The sequence below is a fragment of the Oenanthe melanoleuca genome, chromosome 2, assembly GCF_029582105.1.
Source record: "Oenanthe melanoleuca isolate GR-GAL-2019-014 chromosome 2, OMel1.0, whole genome shotgun sequence".
In the NCBI taxonomy this organism is placed as follows: domain Eukaryota; kingdom Metazoa; phylum Chordata; class Aves; order Passeriformes; family Muscicapidae; genus Oenanthe; species Oenanthe melanoleuca.
In genome coordinates this window covers 32814460-32833297 of record NC_079335.1, presented here as the reverse complement: position 1 = coordinate 32833297, position 18838 = coordinate 32814460, and the positions used below count along the sequence as shown (strand labels likewise).

General features: G+C 36.9%; 1 protein-coding gene across 6 annotated transcripts in view; it reads right to left on the bottom strand.

The window, feature by feature from the left end:
- Positions 1–18838, bottom strand: part of NCOA2 (nuclear receptor coactivator 2) — a 186996-nt gene that overhangs the window by 148661 nt on the left and 19497 nt on the right. Inside the window, exon 1 of one of the 6 annotated variants that reach the window (XM_056483705.1) lies at positions 6176–6194. The exons of the other annotated variants lie outside the window; for them this stretch is intronic. The gene's annotated coding sequence lies outside the window, so the exon portion shown is untranslated. Of the gene's footprint in view, positions 1–6175; positions 6195–18838 lie in introns of those variants that run through there. 6 annotated transcript variants of the gene reach the window in all.

Here is an 18838-nt window from a genome sequence, read left to right as displayed (position 1 = left end):
GCATAACAGTCATCCAAGAGGCATTTCAAAGACCAAATACTTTGGTTTTAACTACCCTGCTTCTCTAGGGGCGCCCCTAGGCCACCAACAAGACAAGACTTGCCTGCTCTCCTGATAATTAAATAAAAAACACAGGTGCAGTCACAGAGAGGACCCTCCAGCACACAGTCAACATCAAGCACTTTAGCAGCCTAGTACTCACTTGGCACAGGAAAGATGCACAGCCAAAGCAGATCACAAGATGGGTGCATAGAAAATGGGAGTCTGCAGGGCAAAATTTACATATGGACATTCTTGGGCTAAGTACCTACTGACTGCCATCTTACGCAGACCTTTGTACCAAGAAACAAAAATCAAAGCAAACAATTCATGACTTACATCATGGTAAAATACAGAGCTTAACTAGAATTTCCCATTAAAAGCAACTCATAACTACCCTCAGGTAAAGAGGAGAGTATAGCTATATGTGACAAGGGCACAGCTGATGCTTTGCACCTTTGCTGGAGGGCAAAACATACACACCAGCCCTGGGCAGCTGTGCACATCTGGTATCCTGCATGAACAGCTACTCTGGGCAATCTGGGCATACACCCAGCATACCAGGTTTCAACTCAAACATTAACACTACGAAATAATTACGTAACGAGAAATTGCCTTTAAAAATCAAAGCCAAAAGCCACTAGATTCAAGAGGTCTGCTAATGTCACAGAAATAGCACTACAGTTACACTGAAAAAATGATGCTATTTTCAAGTATTTCTAATCACGCAGAATCACTAGGCTGAAAGAGAACTTCAAGGTCTCTATCGAGTCCAGCCCATGCCCAAACACCTCAACAAATCTGAGTACCACATCCAGTCTGTTTTTAAAAACATCCAGGGTTGGCGACTCCACCACCTCCCCAGGCAGACCATTCCAGTACTTCATCACTCTTTCCATAAAAACTTTCTCCTAATATCCAAGCTATATTTCCCTTGGTGCAGCTTGAGACTGTGCCCTCTCGTTCTGTCAGCTGTGCCACGTGATTACAACCACCTTTCAGGAAGTTGTAGAGAGTGATAAGGTCACCCCTGAGTCTCCTTTTCTCCAGGCTGAAGACCCCCAGCTCCCTCAGCCATTCCTCACAGGGTTTGTGTTCCAACCCCTCACCAGCCTTGTTCCCTCCTCTGGATGTGCTCAAGTGTCTCAAGGTCCTTCCTGAACTGAGGGACCAGAACTGGACACAGCACTCAGGGTGTGACCTCACCAGTGCCAGTACAGGGCAAGAATGACCTCCCTGCTCCTGCTGGCCACACTGTTCCTGACACAGGCCAGGGGCCATTGGCCTTCTTGGCCAGCAGGGCACACTGCTGGCTCATGTTCAGTCAGCTGTGGACCAGCACCCCCAGGTCCCTTTCCCCTGGGCACTGCCCAGCCACACCATCCCCAGCCTGTAGCACTGCAGGGGGTTATTGTGGCCAAAATGCAGGAATCGGCACTTGGACTGATCAAACTCAATCCCACTGGACTCTGCCCATCCATCCAAACACTCCAGGTCTCTCTGCAGAGCCCTCCTCCCTTCCAACAGATCAACACATGTGCTCCCATCTCAATGTCATCTGCAAATTTGCTAATGGAAGATTCAATGCCCTCACCCATGTCATCAATAAAAATATTGAACAGAACAGGCCCCAGCACAAATCCCTGAGGAACACCACTGCCAGCTGGATGCAGCACCATTCACCATCATTCTCTGAGTTAAATGTAAGAAACTCTGAACCAAAACCTGAAAACTTTTAGTACACAAGCAACTCAGACTTCATTCTAATTTAACCATATTAACCTTTTTCTGTTACTGTCTGCAGTTTTGCAACTGTACTTTGATAATCTTCAAGTTGATAGGTCCATAGTAATCAGTTACAAAAGCTGGACTTGCTCACATGTTGTAAGTGCCGAATCGAGGAAAAAAAATTAGCACAGCTAATTTCCAGCTCAAGAGATAACCCTATTTAATAAGGTACATGTTACTCTCTTATATGTAAATGTTTTCTTTAAAAAATAAAAAAAAAAAAAAAAGAAGAATGCATTTAATTGCTGCTTTGAAAATCAGGGCTCATGAAAAGTCCATATGTGGAAGTGTATTTATTCTCATTTTTAAGTGATTCCACATGTACAGTTACTCAAGTGTAAAAACTTATACATCTTCCAATACAGCAGACCAAACACTAAAAAGCTGGAAAAATGTTGTAATAGTAGGAGATTTATCTAAGAAGAAAATCATGACAGTCATTGTTATGATTTTTACAGTATTAACACTACTAAAATGCATGTTCATGCAGTGGCCAAAAGAATTATACAATAGGCTTAGAAGTAAATATTAAAAAGCAGCAGGTTTCCAAACAGTGATCCAAAAGGCCATGGTTGGCACATGGTTCTATTTAGGGCATTTTCTCTGTAAGTCTCCATTAGAAATGAATGGTGGTCTTGCATAAAACTGAAGGAGGAGAGCTGTTCCATTGCTAAAAAGTTCTGGAATAGCCTGGCTCAATTTGAGTAAAAATAAAAAAAACAAAAAAAAGACAACCCAATACGTTAAACAAGTCAAATAGTTAACCTTTTCTTTCATACATATTCAATAACTATTAGAGGTTAGAGGTTCTACAGAAACACTACCCAAGTAAAAACTAGTTATTATTTAATGTTTTTAAATATATCCAAGCTATTCTGGCAAATTGGTGTCTTTGGAGCTGTGTTTCTTTTTTATAGTCTGAAAGGTAGAGGCATCTTAATCAATTATATAACCCCTTTTAAATCTGAAAAGCAAATATAAATTCACAAGTTTTTCAAGACCTGAAGGCCTCCTCCTTAATTAGCTTTCTAAGCCAATTAAAGAGGTTTTTTTGAACATCACTCAATGTTTTGTTTCAATCACTACTTAGGAAACACCATTCTATTCAATTCTATTCATTTAAATTATTAGTTTAAACAACTCGCTGAAATTCTACAGTAGAACTCACTATCCTTGGCAAACAAATCAGAAGCATTACTTTTTTTCCTTCAATAGCCCTAAAACTCCACAGCAACAAGTAACAGATTTGTCAGAACTGGACAATCTTTCATTTACCTTCATATGACACACAAGCACAGGAAGCAAGCAGGAAGTTATTCCTTAGCTTGAACCCAAGTGCAGGAGCAATTTCTGCCCACCTAAATCAGTATGGTAACACATATCTTTGTGCTAAGCTGGCACAGCAGGTAAACACAATGCTCATTTCAAAGTGGCATGGATCTATATATACTCCAGAACATATAGCAGACCTTAATTTTATCCATAGCTGACAAATAAACCCATGTTAAAGGGTATGTTCATCTTCAGAGAGAGCACAACAAAAATACCCAAAATACATGTTCCACTAGTGTTCAACATTCAAAACCCATCAGTGGTTAAAGACAACCTGATTGCAAAGATATTCACAAAGTCATAAGGGGAGAAAAGGAAGGTGCTCCTAAAGTCTCAACTCCAGATGGATTTAAGGCATTTCAAATTGCTAACAATTTCACTATCATTATTGCTATTAAACTTCCTATGGCCTCATAATTACTACATCCTGGCAATACTATATTGCTCCAGAACCAAGCTTTTAGTCTTCCTGATACCTACTGTGTTTACCTTTCAGTTTGACCACCTGATAAAAGGCCAATGCACTTTGCCAAGACACACACCTCAGACAGGCACTTAGTATGTATGTGTTCCAGACTGCATTTTTTACTGATTAGTCAGATTTACATAGTACTGTCAAAATCTGATTTTTCTTCCTAACTCAGCTACATATTGAGCTATCCTTTTTTGCTGTTTATAATGTATAAATTATCTTACCAATCATTCATTATGATGAACTCATACACTGAAGAAGAGGCAAAACCTTTGCATATGTTCACAATCCACCCAGAAACAAAGCTACAAAGTAAAACTTTTTTCCCTTAATTTTCAGAAAGTGTTTATTTAAGGTTAAATTATTATTTTCCTCCTGCAATAGCAACTTTTTCAAAGTTAGTTAAAATGTTTGCTGTTACAACCTCTCCAGGTTGCTAAACACTTTCTGGGTACAAAGTCACAAGTTCTCTGGAATGCTGCAATGTGTACTCTGCCAGCTCAACTTCCCTAGGTAACACACACACCATACAAACACCAGGTATAAGTGAGGAGTTAAAGGTCTGTGCTTTTAAATTTTGTTATCTACAAAACACACAGCAGGTTCCACTTGACCACTCAAAGCATCATCTTCTGGGTTTCCTACGATCACAGCAAGTGCCACGTCAGTGCATCCCTTCCGTGCAGTCAAAAAGGTTTAGAAGATAATCCAGTAATTCAAGTAATCACAGGATTTGTACAGAATTTAATAAAAAAAACAGAACAAGGTTTCCTTACTCTATGATACAGTGAAAAGGCATGTCAGCACCCCCTCAGCTTTACAATTCATTACTTTTTGTAAAAACAAAAACAAAAAAAAGGTACAGGGGGTTTTTTCCCCCCTAGGTGCTATCCCAAGTAGTATTATTCTAAATAAACATTGTGCTTCCATTAATTTATTGTATTAGTGAACAAGTATATATGGTAGCATATTAATTTTTACCCCTTGTCACACAAATGCAATATATTTCAGCTCTTGAAACAAGCGTCCCTGTGAACTAGGATTTCAAATAAACACCTTGAAACATTCAGGTTCCTCTTACGTGTTGAACAACTAAATCAACATATGTTAAAACTTAAGACTGAGATTACTGCCTGAACATTCTGCAAAACTTAAATTGAGCTTCATAATATTTAGAAAAGCCCCAAAGGGGAGAACATGAAGCCTCCTGTCAAATGAGCCCTTTTCCAGGGCAACATATCCCATGTCTGACAAATCCTGAAATGTACAAAGGGGCAACAGCAAAGATTGCTAAACACACTAAAGATCAATACCTTTGCACAAGCAGCACAACCTGGAGAACTAAGCATGGGACTGGCTGCTGCAACCCTTCAGCTTATGCTGCTGCAGAAACAAACATGTATCTTCCTGGTTTCTTACGTGAACAAATTGATGCAAAGTTATAATTACAGAAGTTTTGCAAAATTCCCCAAAGAGTTCTCTATGTCCCAGTAAAGCACAAAAGTGTGTCAAGGAACAAACTATTACTGCCTCTGTTTTTAGGAACCTTAGCAGTAAAAAAAAAAAAAAAAGAAAAAAAGAAAAAGAAAAAAAAAGAAGAAAAAAAAAAGAGGCATAAAGGCATAAATGACTAAGCCAAAATAACTAAAATGCTCACATAAAGCTATACAGCATGACAGAGGTATTAGAAACCTCAACAACATCAGCAATTGCTTCATCAGAATTAGCATTCTTATTAAAAAGATGGCATGATTTTGGTTTGCTTCTGTAAAATATATAAATATGAGTCCTTTAAACAACGAACTCCACAAAGCAAACTTCAAATACACCGTTATCAGATTTTTTCTTTTGGCTTATCTTAAGGCAGCTAATGAGAGGTTTGATGAAATACCATGTACAAATATCATTAGAGAATAGCTATATAAACAAATTTTAAGAACATTTCTCCTTGCAGTCCCTCAGAACACAGAAGATCAAAAATGACTATAACTGGGCCTAGAATACATTGCAGATATATATTAGAGGTGCTGTCAGAATTCATTCCTTCAACTATGCTTCAAAAAAGGCTCAAGCATGTTCTCATGATAGCAGATGTGTTCAAAATGCAATCAGGAATAAATACTACAATATCTACAACATATATTCAAAGAAAACTCTTCCTATCACATAAAACTTAAAATCCACTGTTCTACAGCCAATTTGAATAGTTCCCTGACCCCTCAAATCAAGATGTCTCATTAAGGTTTTTCTACAAGGACATAAAAAAAAATTAGTAATAAAAAAAAAAGGGGGGGGTGGGGAAGGGAGGAAAGGAATTTTAAGCAAGAGCAAGACATGAATCCAGTCTTTATGTGAAAACAAGGTAATATAGTCCTGAAGTGCTTCTGACAGTAAGCAGAAAATGTTAGCCACCCCAAGAGCTGGAATATATACCTGGTTTGCCTGAGGTCTTTCCCACTCAATATTGTTGATTACTGATCAAAAGGTAATTTAAAATAAACTAGTCATATCTACCAAAAGTACAAAAAACATGTAACAACTTACAAGTTAAGCTCAAAACAGGTAAATTTGTATTGACCTACAGAAGTAAATCTTCTTTTCAGCCCTGCAAAGAAATAAAATGTTCTAATCAGCAAGCAAAGGTAGATATCTCTCAAACCTGTGTGTACCCAAACACACAAACGGAAAGAAAGGAGATGCAGTAAAACCTGTTCCAACATGCTGTACATTAGAAATCTGACTCTCATATTTCATAGGAGCCAAAGTAAATGAAAGATGCAATGAAAAGCAAGCTAAGAACAAGGTAGAACAAAAAAGCACAAAGCTTCTACACATTACAGTACTGAGGAAATCTACTAAAACACATTTTTGTTGTTTAGAAAGGTCAAAAAGAAAAAAACCCAGATGGATTTATTCTTCATTGTATTTTGAACACACACACACACACACACACACACAAACACATGTCCTTCACAAGTGTCCTTGGATTTTACATTAAACATACTTTCCCCACAGATCTTGAAATTGGTCCTATCAGACAAAAATGTTTGGCTAAAGATAGGTAACCAAACCAAGAACTCATAATTCAGCAAAAAAAATTTAAAAATGGACGTGAGAGTATGAGTAGTTTACCATGGGATTTGAACTTTACATATGGCAGCCTTCTGAAATTACAGAGCTGAAGAACAACAGCTCAAAGAAAAACTCCAGCAAAAAGTTAATTTGAAATACAACCAAATGCACAGAAAAACTACTTGTCCTTTTGTGTACAGGCCATTCAAAGATGGCTTTCCTATCACAACTCTGTTGAGCTATTAGTGAGATGACAAGTAATTATTTATGCACAACTTTTCAGAGCAAGATGGACACAGCGTGCAGTTAAGACAGGCAAATGAAAGGCAGCTGACGCCTGCACTGACACTCTCCAAAGCACTCCTGATGTGGAAAGCCTCTTTCACAAGAATTCCCACTAATTTACAACAGGAAAGGAATCATCCCTAAGTAGCTGGGCTGAGATTTTACTCAGCTATTGGTTATATTACATTCCTGGTGACAAAAGTTGTTGACACTAAGGTTGAATAGTCGTATTTGCGCTAGAAGGAAAACTGCCTTGCGTGTCACTTTCAGCTTTTTTTTTCACTACTGACAGCACTTGAATAGCCCAAAAATTTTAAAAGCTTAAAAGTTTAAGACAGTTTTTACGAAATGCAATCGAGGAAATAAGTCTTAGATACTCTGTCTTACAAAGACTGTTTTATTTGCTTTTCAGTGACATAGGCCAGTGGCACTTTGTCACGGCCTTTGAAATTGTCCGCCATTTCTTCTTGGACTTTATAGTTCCTACGAAATGCACAAACTCCGTGCCCAAATGTTTCAGGACTCATTTTCCCCGAAGGCCATTCCTTAACAGGACGAGCTCGCACATGTGGCCAACTGCTATATTAAGGAACAGGATTAGTATCTGAAAACCGATCAACATCCACATCACCGCTGGATTGAATAATTGAAATTACTGCAGCGTCGTTCATCGACAGCCCGCAATCAGCTCCGAGCATCGCCAGCACGGTGCACGAGAACAAGAACAGGCTTTAAAAAATCAGTTGTTTTCCTAACAGGGTTGTCACTGTTGTAAGACGTGACTTGGAAAGCTTATGAGGTGCAACTGAGTACTTACTCAGCTGGAAGTAATAGAGTGATACTTTCACAAGAGCCTTTAAAAACCAAGTGCACAAGTGATGTAACACCAGTAGATAGAAAAAGGACAGGAAAACAGCATGTAGAGGAGAGGAATAAAAGGCATTTATGTGAAAAGTAGAATTGTTACTCTAAGCGTTTTTTCTCTTAAATCTTTCTCCTGATAATAACAGTGCATATTTCAGGAACATCCATTTGTGTATTACACTTGGGAGAGCACTAAACACTCATTTAATTTGTAGAACAGCACTAGATGCAATAGCCCAATCTCTCCGCTTCTGCCAGAGTTTATGACAATTTATTTATTTACTTGGTTATTGGAATCACAAGAGGATAGACTTTTAACTTCTTCTATTGACCAAATCCTGAGATATATGGAAAGGATATAAATACTTAATTCACATAATTATGTTGAAACAATGCCATACTAAAACAAACACAGAAATTCATGAGTATTGAAATCACTGTTTCAGCTCTCAGGTTAGGAGTTCTGGGAACAGAAACTTTAGTATACACTTGCACATGAAAAATAAGTGTCAGTCTTAATTTAGAATTTCCTAGTTATTACTGATATAAACAATACAACAGAAATTCATGTACATTGAAATCATAATACCTTAGAATAAATCATGTTCTTAAAGTATGGTTATAAAAATATCCATCATAGTATCTGAATCAAATATACAAATTAATATATTTGCAAAGGAACTAACATGCCATAACAGTCTCTTTGCCAAAAACATTTGTCACTTGGGTAGAATAAACAAGTATCTTAAGTTTTTAAAGCCTTTCTGGAGTTCAAAATGCTCATTTATCTCCATGACTGTGTTATATTAAAATGCATAAAAATTCTGCATTTAGGAAAGGGAGATGAGAGAAGATTTTTATAAAACTAGAATTCTGAATGGTGTTCAAATGTATGCAGATAACATTACCAGTTTTGCTGGCACAAATTAGGTCCTATTCATTTTTATGGTTTCTGTTACCAAAGTGAAACAAAGGATGACAGCACTCCATTTTTGTTTCTTAAATGCAGAAAAATGAAAAGTATCACAAGAACAATTCAAAGTGGTGCTCAATTGGAAAGCAGAGGAAAAATATTTTTCAAAAAAAGAAGTGTTAACATTTCAAACCATTATTTGAAGACTCTAAAGGGAGTTGAGATCAGCAAGGACAGGATTACAGCAACAACATTAGGTGCAAACATAGAAGTATTGTAATATACAGTGGAGCAAAACAAGTGTGTATGTATCATGTAAAAGGAAATTTAAAAATAAATCAACAATTACATTTGTTGTTTTAAAAATACTCATTAAATTTTATTCCATCATTTTCAGTAGACTTTAGTGGATAACCATACCATCTTACTGCTGCAACCACAAGTCTTTTCCCCACCATTTTGTTTTCTCCAGAATCAAATCTCATTTGGAAGAGGATCATAAATGTATTAGGGCAAAAGCAATGGCATCCAGTTTCTGCTCCTTTTTGCTTATCTTGCCACCACATGGGAGTGAGGAAAAGGGGTCACTGCTGCAACTACAGACAGCCCAACTTCAGGTTAGCAGCATTCATTTTCTAACAGGCAGAGGTCCTCAAAGAACTAACCAAAACCATTTCCTTTGCAAGTACATTCTCAAGAGAGTGCTGTTAGAGTAAGATTCATGATGAACCTTTGAGTGAGACTGAGGATCACCTTGAGACAATGCACTGAACAGTCCTGGTGCTTACTACAGCTATTTTAAACCATTATCTGGCTTGGGCAAGTTGGCAATTCTACAACCTAAACTCCTGTCACCACAGGAAAATGCCACAGTAGTGACTATTCCTTATTTCAGAATCTCCCTTTCATCAACACAATTTGTGAAAAAATGTCCAACACCATAATCTCATCCTCATATGTAACAGGCATTTATCAGATGTCTCGCTATCTTTGAGAAAAGGAAAATAAAAATTTGACTTAATTCTAATTTAATTCTAATAATCTACCCTATTTCTGACACTTGTTATAGAATTAATGTTTCTTACCCTCCACTACCACCTTCCTAAGGTGTTAGAAGGTACTTCACCTGTTTGACAAGGATTCACAACATATATTAACAGAATCTAGCTAAGTCAGTGAAAAAATTTAAATTACACACTTTATTATGGATAACAGGATTCTGCTCCCTAGTGCAGTGTCACATGAGTATCTCAGGGGCCACCAAAAGGCAATAAAAAGAAAAATGGAGTGTTAAGTTCTTCAGGTGGTCAAAAGCTTCTCCATCAGAATAAGGTACTTTCTATTCTTTTTTCTAAAGTCTAAAGAATGGTTGAACCTTTTTAGGTCATGTTTTTAGTAAGCTTTTACTTTCTGCACAGCAATTTAAATTACAAGTACATTTTGTGGTAAAATTTTAATCTACTAAAATATAAATGTGCACAAAAGAAAAACAATTAAGCTTCATCTGCAAAATATATTAAAGCTGCCAATATAAAGTGCATACATGAAAAATTAAGCCTGTAAAAATATATAATGAAAGACATCTGGCACAAATGTCAGCCTTCACATGCTTGTTTTGTCAGCTGTCAAATCATGGTAATACACGATGGTAAAAGGCACACTGACAGCAACATTCCTGGTATTTTAAAGAACAATCATAAAATGCATGCATCTGCATTGCTACCAAACTAATTGAACAGGGCTGGTGGTCCATAGAAAAATATTCATGCTTAATGCTTCTCAATCTCAAATGAAATTCTGTCCCAAATTATTCCTTTTCCACACAAGGCTTTCTGAAAGAGTTACCTGGAGTTTTGCATGAGTTATTACTCATGCAAGCCTTTACAGCTATTGTAGGTAAATACTGTTCCTAAGCAGCAAATGACATGGGGTCAAGGAATGCTTGCTATTCATTATATGCTTACCTTTGTCAATAAGAAAAGTATTTTAAAAACATATGCAAGAGGGGAAAAAAAATTCCTCCAAATATTTCCCTGCTTGATTCCTTCTCGAACAGTTAATTATTTTGGTATATCTTGCTGATTTTAAAAAAGCAATGTTTTCCTTCGACATCAAACATGAGTTCCAGTTACACTTTGTACTTGAGCACATGAAGCACTAAAACCTCAGGATGTGATCCCATTACCATCTTCTTATAGTCCGTACAGACTAATAAGAAGTTGGAAGGAAAATGATAACATTATACTGAGACAGGTTTTGAACTTAATTTGTTTATGTCAATAATGATTGAGAGCAATCATTTGTTCCATGGGACAAGAAAAAGTTGTCCAAGATTATGCTACCTATCTGAAGATTTTATATATCATTATAGCCATCATCTCCTGGAAACCAAAGGAGCAGTAGTAATAAGAGTTAGTCATAAAGACTCCAACCTAGCTTCCTGTTAAATATATAATCATGTTGCAACAAAAACACATTACTTTTAAATAACCATTCCTTAAAAAGTATGCCTGAATTTTTTTCTGCTGTAGTCAGGAAGCTAAATCAGATCTGCATTTATTCACTTACCAGGCACACTGGGACATTTTATTTAAATGCTGAGAAAGGTGAATGAAGAAAGTTTTCACTAGAAACAAAGGTTATTTAGTTCAGTTCTTGGGATCCTTTTAATTTGCAAAGTTAATTTCTGCCTTGATGTTATGAAGTGGAAAACTTTTGGTCTCTATGAAATTGACTTTCAAGACAGAAGGGAAGAGAGGTGAGACTTAAGGGATAAAACTACAATTCTTGGCTTTCAAAGGCACTGCAGCAGGCAGTGGGACTGACTGGACTTGGTAAGTCCCACCGGATACTGCAAAGTGATGGGCTTTCCTAAGGAAAGCCTCAGTAGGAAAATTTTATTAGGTGTCATTTGATAAGGTAAGTTGAAGCAAAGTCTTCCAACCACTGAAATTCATTAATAATGAAGCCTAGATTAAAACTGGCTGAAGTACAGCTGGCCTCACCAGGAGTATCAGACCTGACCAAGGGCATCTTCTACCACAGAGAAGTCTGATGGACACAAAACTGGCCAGTAACAGCTGGAGCTTGTGACACCTGCCTCTACCATGCCACCAAAGAACTTTTCCCCTCAATTATGTAACTGAGTAACACTTAGTATAGACTAACTGCATAAATGTCACTGCTTTCACTCGTCCAAACAGCAACTAAGCACTTAAGAAAAGTTCTCACAGTGGTGTAAGTCTACAAGCACTTGCAGCAGAAGATAAATGCATACATATACCTCACTCTTTTCTGTAAGTTTTTGTTATCAAGGCTATTAAAATGAAGCTTTCCACATGAGCAGTAGCTCAGTGAAATATTACTACCACTTCAAATGCTTTCTGTATAATATCAAATACCATCAAGATATTTAATCAGATTGATTATCTGAGGCTGAAAAAAACAACTTGCACCACTGACAGTCAAAATCATTACGTTAGATGTGGGGAAGGACAAATGAAGGCCTGTACTGATCTACTGCCAGAGAACACCATGCATTTTCTTTCTGCCTCTACCTTGAAAATCAAGAGACTGAGGCAAAAGAAAAAGGATGTTAAGACATGACATTACGGCTAATTCATAGATGAAAAACGAGACTACAACTATCAGTAGTAATTTTAATTTTTTACAATGAAAGTATCTATAATTTGCATATTTAACCTGAATTTCTCAGTGTATGGAGTTTTTCACTCTTTTCTATAAAGAAAGGGAGTTGTAAATTTTTAATACATTCCAGAAGATTATATTAACATTGTACATGTTTTTTTTGACAAATTTTGAAGCACATAAGACAGTGTCTTCCTTTAACTTATCTTCTGATTTTTAATACTAAAAGTCTTAAACCTCATAATCGTTCTGCTGCATGAAAAGGTGTTTCAAACCCAGCTGACAAGCAGAGAATAAGGAGCATGGAAATTTAGTTTGACAAACATGCACTTGACAGACTTTGTGCCCTCAGCCAACCATAATTTTGCTCTCCCATAATGATTTTCTGATGCCACACGAGGGCTGTCAACAGGTAAGGTCCCTCCTTCACTAACAGGATGACAGTCATATACCTGATGATGTTATTTCTTACACCTTGTAGAAGCACAGTTCCTTTGGGGCAGTGGAAGAAAAGGGCAAACACACACACACACACATTATCCCACAAACGCACATAAACATGTTTTATCTCAGTCACAATCACGTGGGTTTCACTTCCTCCAGAAACCAGACAAAAAAGGACAAAGGTAGGGAAGACACATAAATACACAACTATCAGATTCATTTATTCTCACAGCTTTTTATCTCTCTCCTGCTCACTTCCTCAGTAATTTTTGGTAAGCCTTCGCTGTTACATTGTACGGATCATCAAAGAGAAGCTTGGGAAACATTCTGGCATCCATGTAATTCTTGTAAAAACACTAGGAAGTATAATCCTCTCAAAACAAGGATCCTAGGGAACTAGGGAAGCAGTATTTTGGCTTTTTACCAACCATTTCACAGCAAAGGTAATTAGTAAGTTACATACCATTGGAAGCAACACCAGCACAAATCCAGCTTCCCTCACTGCTCGCTCTCTCTTCTAACGATGCCAAGATCGTGACAGGCTTACTTAACATGGCTATTGTTTCCAGTTTCAAACCCTTATACTTAATTAAGTTTCAGCTCTAGATGATCTGTCTCAAATAGCCAAACAAACCAAAAATACTCCAACTCCATTACCTCACCTTTTTTCCCTCCTCGCTACAGCAACAATGCATCAGAAACACTTCAGAAGGATTTAGTTTGTGTCGAATGGCTTGGATTTCGTAAGTGCATGTGATAAGCTACTTTTGAAATAAATTACACAGCATAACATATGCTTCAGTAACAGTAAGCATCCAGATTCTGGTCAGTCTTTTCATATCAAGAGAACACTATGTATCAGGAGCAAAAGAAGTGACAGAAGTCACCTGAAAAAAACAAGAAGATGAGTAGTAATTGCATTTCATGCATATTCAGTACAGTCTTCCATCACCTGACAAACCGGAAGAGCTGCCCCTATGTCTCTTTCCCAAAAAGCTACTGCCTTTTGGGATCAAAAAGTATCAGATGCATGCAAACACTTTAAAAGTTTTATATAATACATAATCACACTTGCCTGTACACATATACACCCCCATCCTAAAGGAATTCCATGATTTCCATTAAAATGCTGAAAAGATTCAGAAAAGCTGAAAATATTGAGACAGTGATCAGCATCTCAATACTCCTTTCAAGAACCAAGAGGAAATGATAACTAATGAAAAATTCCAAATATTATTAATACAGGAAAATATGTCCAGCTTTGACAACCAATGCAGTCATGGAATAAACACTTCCATCTTCAGTAGCTGCTAAAACAAACACTCTTTTACAGGCTTTGACAGAGAACAGAATTCATTTCCCCTTTACAGCTGCAGTGTTTCAAAGTCAGTTAAACATCAATGTGACAGCCTTACTTGCAAGAGCTCAGACATTTACTATATTATCTTAGCTGGACATGAGCAGAAAGCAGAGACTGTGAAGGCAGAGAAGGCAGGGGGAAGGGAGGGAAATCAAGATTGTTTTTCTTAAACACCTTATGAAGTGTTCATCTTAGTTTTTGCCAGAGAGTTATTTTTCTTGTTCATTTATTCTGTATTTAAAGACCCAGCTAATACAAACACAGCACAGATCTGGAAGGCAAAAAGTTCACTAGGATGGAGCTTGTTTGCACAGTTACTACTGAGCTACCAACTCCTCATTCTGTGATGGTGTGCTTCTACAAATGAAACCCAGTTGATTGAGCTATTATCAATGCCTACAAATTAAACTATCCTATTTGCTGCTAGTCATCACCCTACTGATTTTCTCATTAATATCTAGAAGACACACAGTTTAGTCTCTTACCCTAATTCCTGCCATTGACTTTCCTGTAAAACCCCTACCTCTCAAGACCATTGTGAATTTTAATATATATTAATTTCACACAGAGCAACAAGCATGCTAAGCACTTAATAGTAAGCAGTTAGAAATATTGGCCAGATGTCAAACCAACCCTAACAATGGCACAGGCCACTAAACTGAGGATCATGAACAAAGATTAGACACTAAATAACTGCAGTAGCCATTTGCAAATTGAGGTTCTGTGGAAACCTGGCTGCTCACATGATTATGGTCCTGTCTACTTCCAGGTGTTCAATTACATTAAACGAAATTAAAAATACATCAATACATGTTCTTACTACTGGTTTCACATGAAAGCAGTTGTTGCCATTGGGGAAATGCTGTGATCACAAAGAGAAAATGTCTTATGACTTACCTACACAAATGGTTTGCTGAGTGAATAGTTCTTTCATGACAAATGATACCTACAATACTGAAAAAGTTTTCCATTTGGATTGTGAACATATTTATCATTTCTCTGTGCATGCTATAAGCAATCTTGAAAAAAAAAGAAAAGAAAAATCTGCATTTCTTCTTTTATTATTAGTGGCGTTTTGTACATAAATACTGAAGAAAAGGCACGTCTGAAATACAGCTTGAACTACAGATCTACTGCTAAAAAAATAAAATGGAGAGAAAACAGTAGCTAGCAAAACCAAAGCACTGTCACATGAAACAGTCTGTGTCAATTATGTTATTACATGGTATTCTTTTTTTCTTCTTTGAGTAAAGTCAGAATTTTAGAGAAAGCCTGAGGATTTGTGGCCATATCATTTGGCAAAACATGTAACTTTATATTCAGGAAATCTCCAAATCTCAGCTAATCAGAGCTTGAGCCACCTTTCACCTTCCGAAGGGTCACTTCACAGCAAGAGGAAGACAAATCAAGATGGACTTCATCTGTCAATAATAAAATCACTCTTCTTCACTCTTCATAGGAGCTTCAATCTCAGGATTTTTATTTCACAGTAATACTTTGAAGTTTCTGTCTGGCCATTGACTGACTCCCCATACTCCCCCTAAGACACTTCAGTTAATATTTCCCCCCCTAGGGAAAACAAGAGAAGCAAATAAAACACTCCCTAACAAAAGCTTTTTTACCTGTGCTTCTCTAAGTCACCCTCTTCCCCAAAAGCCCAAATGAGTGACCTCCAGGGAATGCTGCCCAAGCCAGGCTCAGGAGATGAGCTGGCCTGCAACTCTCCCTACCACAGAGATGGTGTGTTTTGACTGAACCGTTTACTTGTTAAATCTTAGATTTTGGAGGGTTGCAGAGGTTTCTGGTGCTGTGCTGCTGCACTCCCCTTACTCCAGCACCACTATTTTTAGTAACTAGCAAATGGGTGGCTGTAGGACCTCTCCTATCACCAGAAAGCCATCCAGCTTGAAGCAGACAAGCAGCCCAGCTCGTGCATGCTAGCAATTCTTCTGATAGAGGCTTGCAAGCCCAGCCCTGCCTGCTTCTGCTGCAACTAGCACTTCATCACATCCATTCTAATGCAGCAGACAGGTCTTTTTTTCTTTCCTTTTGTAAACAAACCTTTGATCGAAACACTGTAAAATAAACGTGCGTCCTTTCTCTCTTTATAAATTTTATTGCACTATGTTAGTTACATGTGTCAGCTCTTAGAACAAAAAAAAATTTCATAACCTAAAAAAATTCCCTTCCCCTACATGTGATTAAAACTGATGATTATGCTGTTTTACCTAGTATTTTCTCCCAAAATTGCAAATCCTCAGACTTGGTCAAGACTTTAATTTCCATATCAATTACCAACTTCAGAAACATGATATGAGACATTGAAATACAACTTAAAATTGATTTCAAATTGATACATATCAAATTACACCATAATAAATACAGTTGCATTAATTTAAAAAGAGAACAAAAAATTCCCAGAAGCAACAGTAAGTAAATTCTGTTAAATATGCAATTCAAACTATGCAAAGACCTAGTTACTCAAATCAGAAATCTTAAGTGAAATACAGGCACGTGGTGTGTGGCAGATTGGCAATGGAAAGTTCTGTAGGACAGGCTACACTCAGAACAGTGCTGGAGCTGAGCCCACGACTCATTTCAAAACTGATGTCAAAAAACTTTGTGAATTTTCTCAGTATAAGCAATGCACACTGCACAGCTTGTCTCCATTCAATACTCCTCATCATTAAAAATGATGCATTATGCTAAGCTTTTCATTGTCTTAATTTATATCCTATGACATCACAAACTATATATATTTTTTAAAAATTCAATTTTACTCATAAGACAGAAATAAGCAATCTGCCGACATATTACTAATTTTGTTATATGACTTTCAAAGGTGAAGTGTGGCTGAAAAAAAAAGTAACAGAAACATGCAACAAATTTCCAATATAAAGTAGTGAAAAGTAAAATGGTAGAGCAAATAAATTTTTAGCTGAAATCCCCTCTTTTACTCCCCCAAATTTAAGTTACTAAATAACTGCCAAATACTCCCTTCATGTATGACACAGCATAAAACAGTTGAGTACTTCTATTTCAGTAATTTGCAAATTAATTTTAAATGTTTTGGCAGGATAAACTTTACATGCATAAACTTGCAAAATATACAAGCTGCTTCTTTATCTACTTATAAAAAGCAGAACTCCCTTCAGTTCCAGTCACATGAATTTAATTTCATAACCGATTACAAAAAAAATACAGATTCTTCCTGTTGGGGCACAAACATTTATCCAAATAGAAGAAACACAAAATAAAAACTTCTCCACCATGTGTAAATAACACTGAAGACAAAACAAATAGTAAACCTTAATCTCAACTACTCCCAGTTAAACAAGACATTTCCCCCTTACCCCTCAATTATATTAATCTCCAATTAAAAAGCAGATGGTCAGTTAAGAAAACCAACCAACCAAACAAAAAAAAACAAGAAAAAAAAAAACCCAGAAAAAAATTGTAAGACCTCCCCTAAAAAACCCCAACCCCAAAAAACAACAAAAAACAAAACCAACAAAACAAAACCCCAGTCACCACCCTACAATTTCAACCCCAAGTTAGATCTTAAAAATAAGCCCCGTTCATACAAGGCCTTAGTCATCAGGTCACAATCCTGATTTAAAACAACAAATTTTCCCTTTTGCTTCCATTATAAGGTGATAGCTAGCACCTCTAGTAATTTAAAGACATCCCATTTTCCTTGAGGTTAACCAGACAGCAAATCAAATAATCCCACAGAGGATTCAGAGCAGGCTTGACCCATTACTGAAGTGTTAAATTAGAATTTCAAAGAGTAACTCCATAGTCACTCTTCACAGGGATAATTTTTAATTCTTCTCCTGTGAAATGTGAAGTTAAGTCAATACTTGGTGTTTTATCTCATAACAAAAGCAGACAAAAATACTGCTAACTCAAAACAATCTAGGTTGATTCTTGTTTAATAAAATAGCAAAAGGCCACTGCTTCAATGTTTTAATAGGCAAGTTCTCTCCAGCATTTTTTTACAATTTCAGTATTAGTTCACACTGGTAGAGAGAAGCAGGCATTTTATTTACATTTTATGAAATTAAATACATAAATATACTTATTTTCTCAACACAATCCACAAATGCCAATGAATCTGAATTTCACATCTGGAGAAAATAATAAGGATTGGCCCCATTTTACAGCTAAGAAAATGAGGAACTTAAGCTCAAGAGATTTGTTTACTGCACTTCTGGCAAACCTGGCTCTCTAGCACAAGGTCTAGCTCTCTCCCTGTTGTTACCTATCCAAGTTCATCCTCATGGGTATGATTATAGGGAAATTTCAATCACTTGCAGGGGCAAATATTTCAAGTGCCCAAATTCTAACATATGTTCCTGCCACCTTATGTAAACTATTGGTTGAATAAAAAACAACCAAAAAAAAGTTTTCTAAGGCAAAAATATGTTCAATTTTTGTAGCTGACCCTAAGCCAGCCTAAATAAATAATTTTGGTGCCTCTTCAACACAACAGCAGAAATTTAGCACAGCAAGATCCACAGAACCTGTCAATGGCATGGCCTTAGAGTGGTTGGTATCATCTGTATCCTAAACAAATCAACAAGACAGAACTAAAAACTGATACTGCAACCTGTTCAAA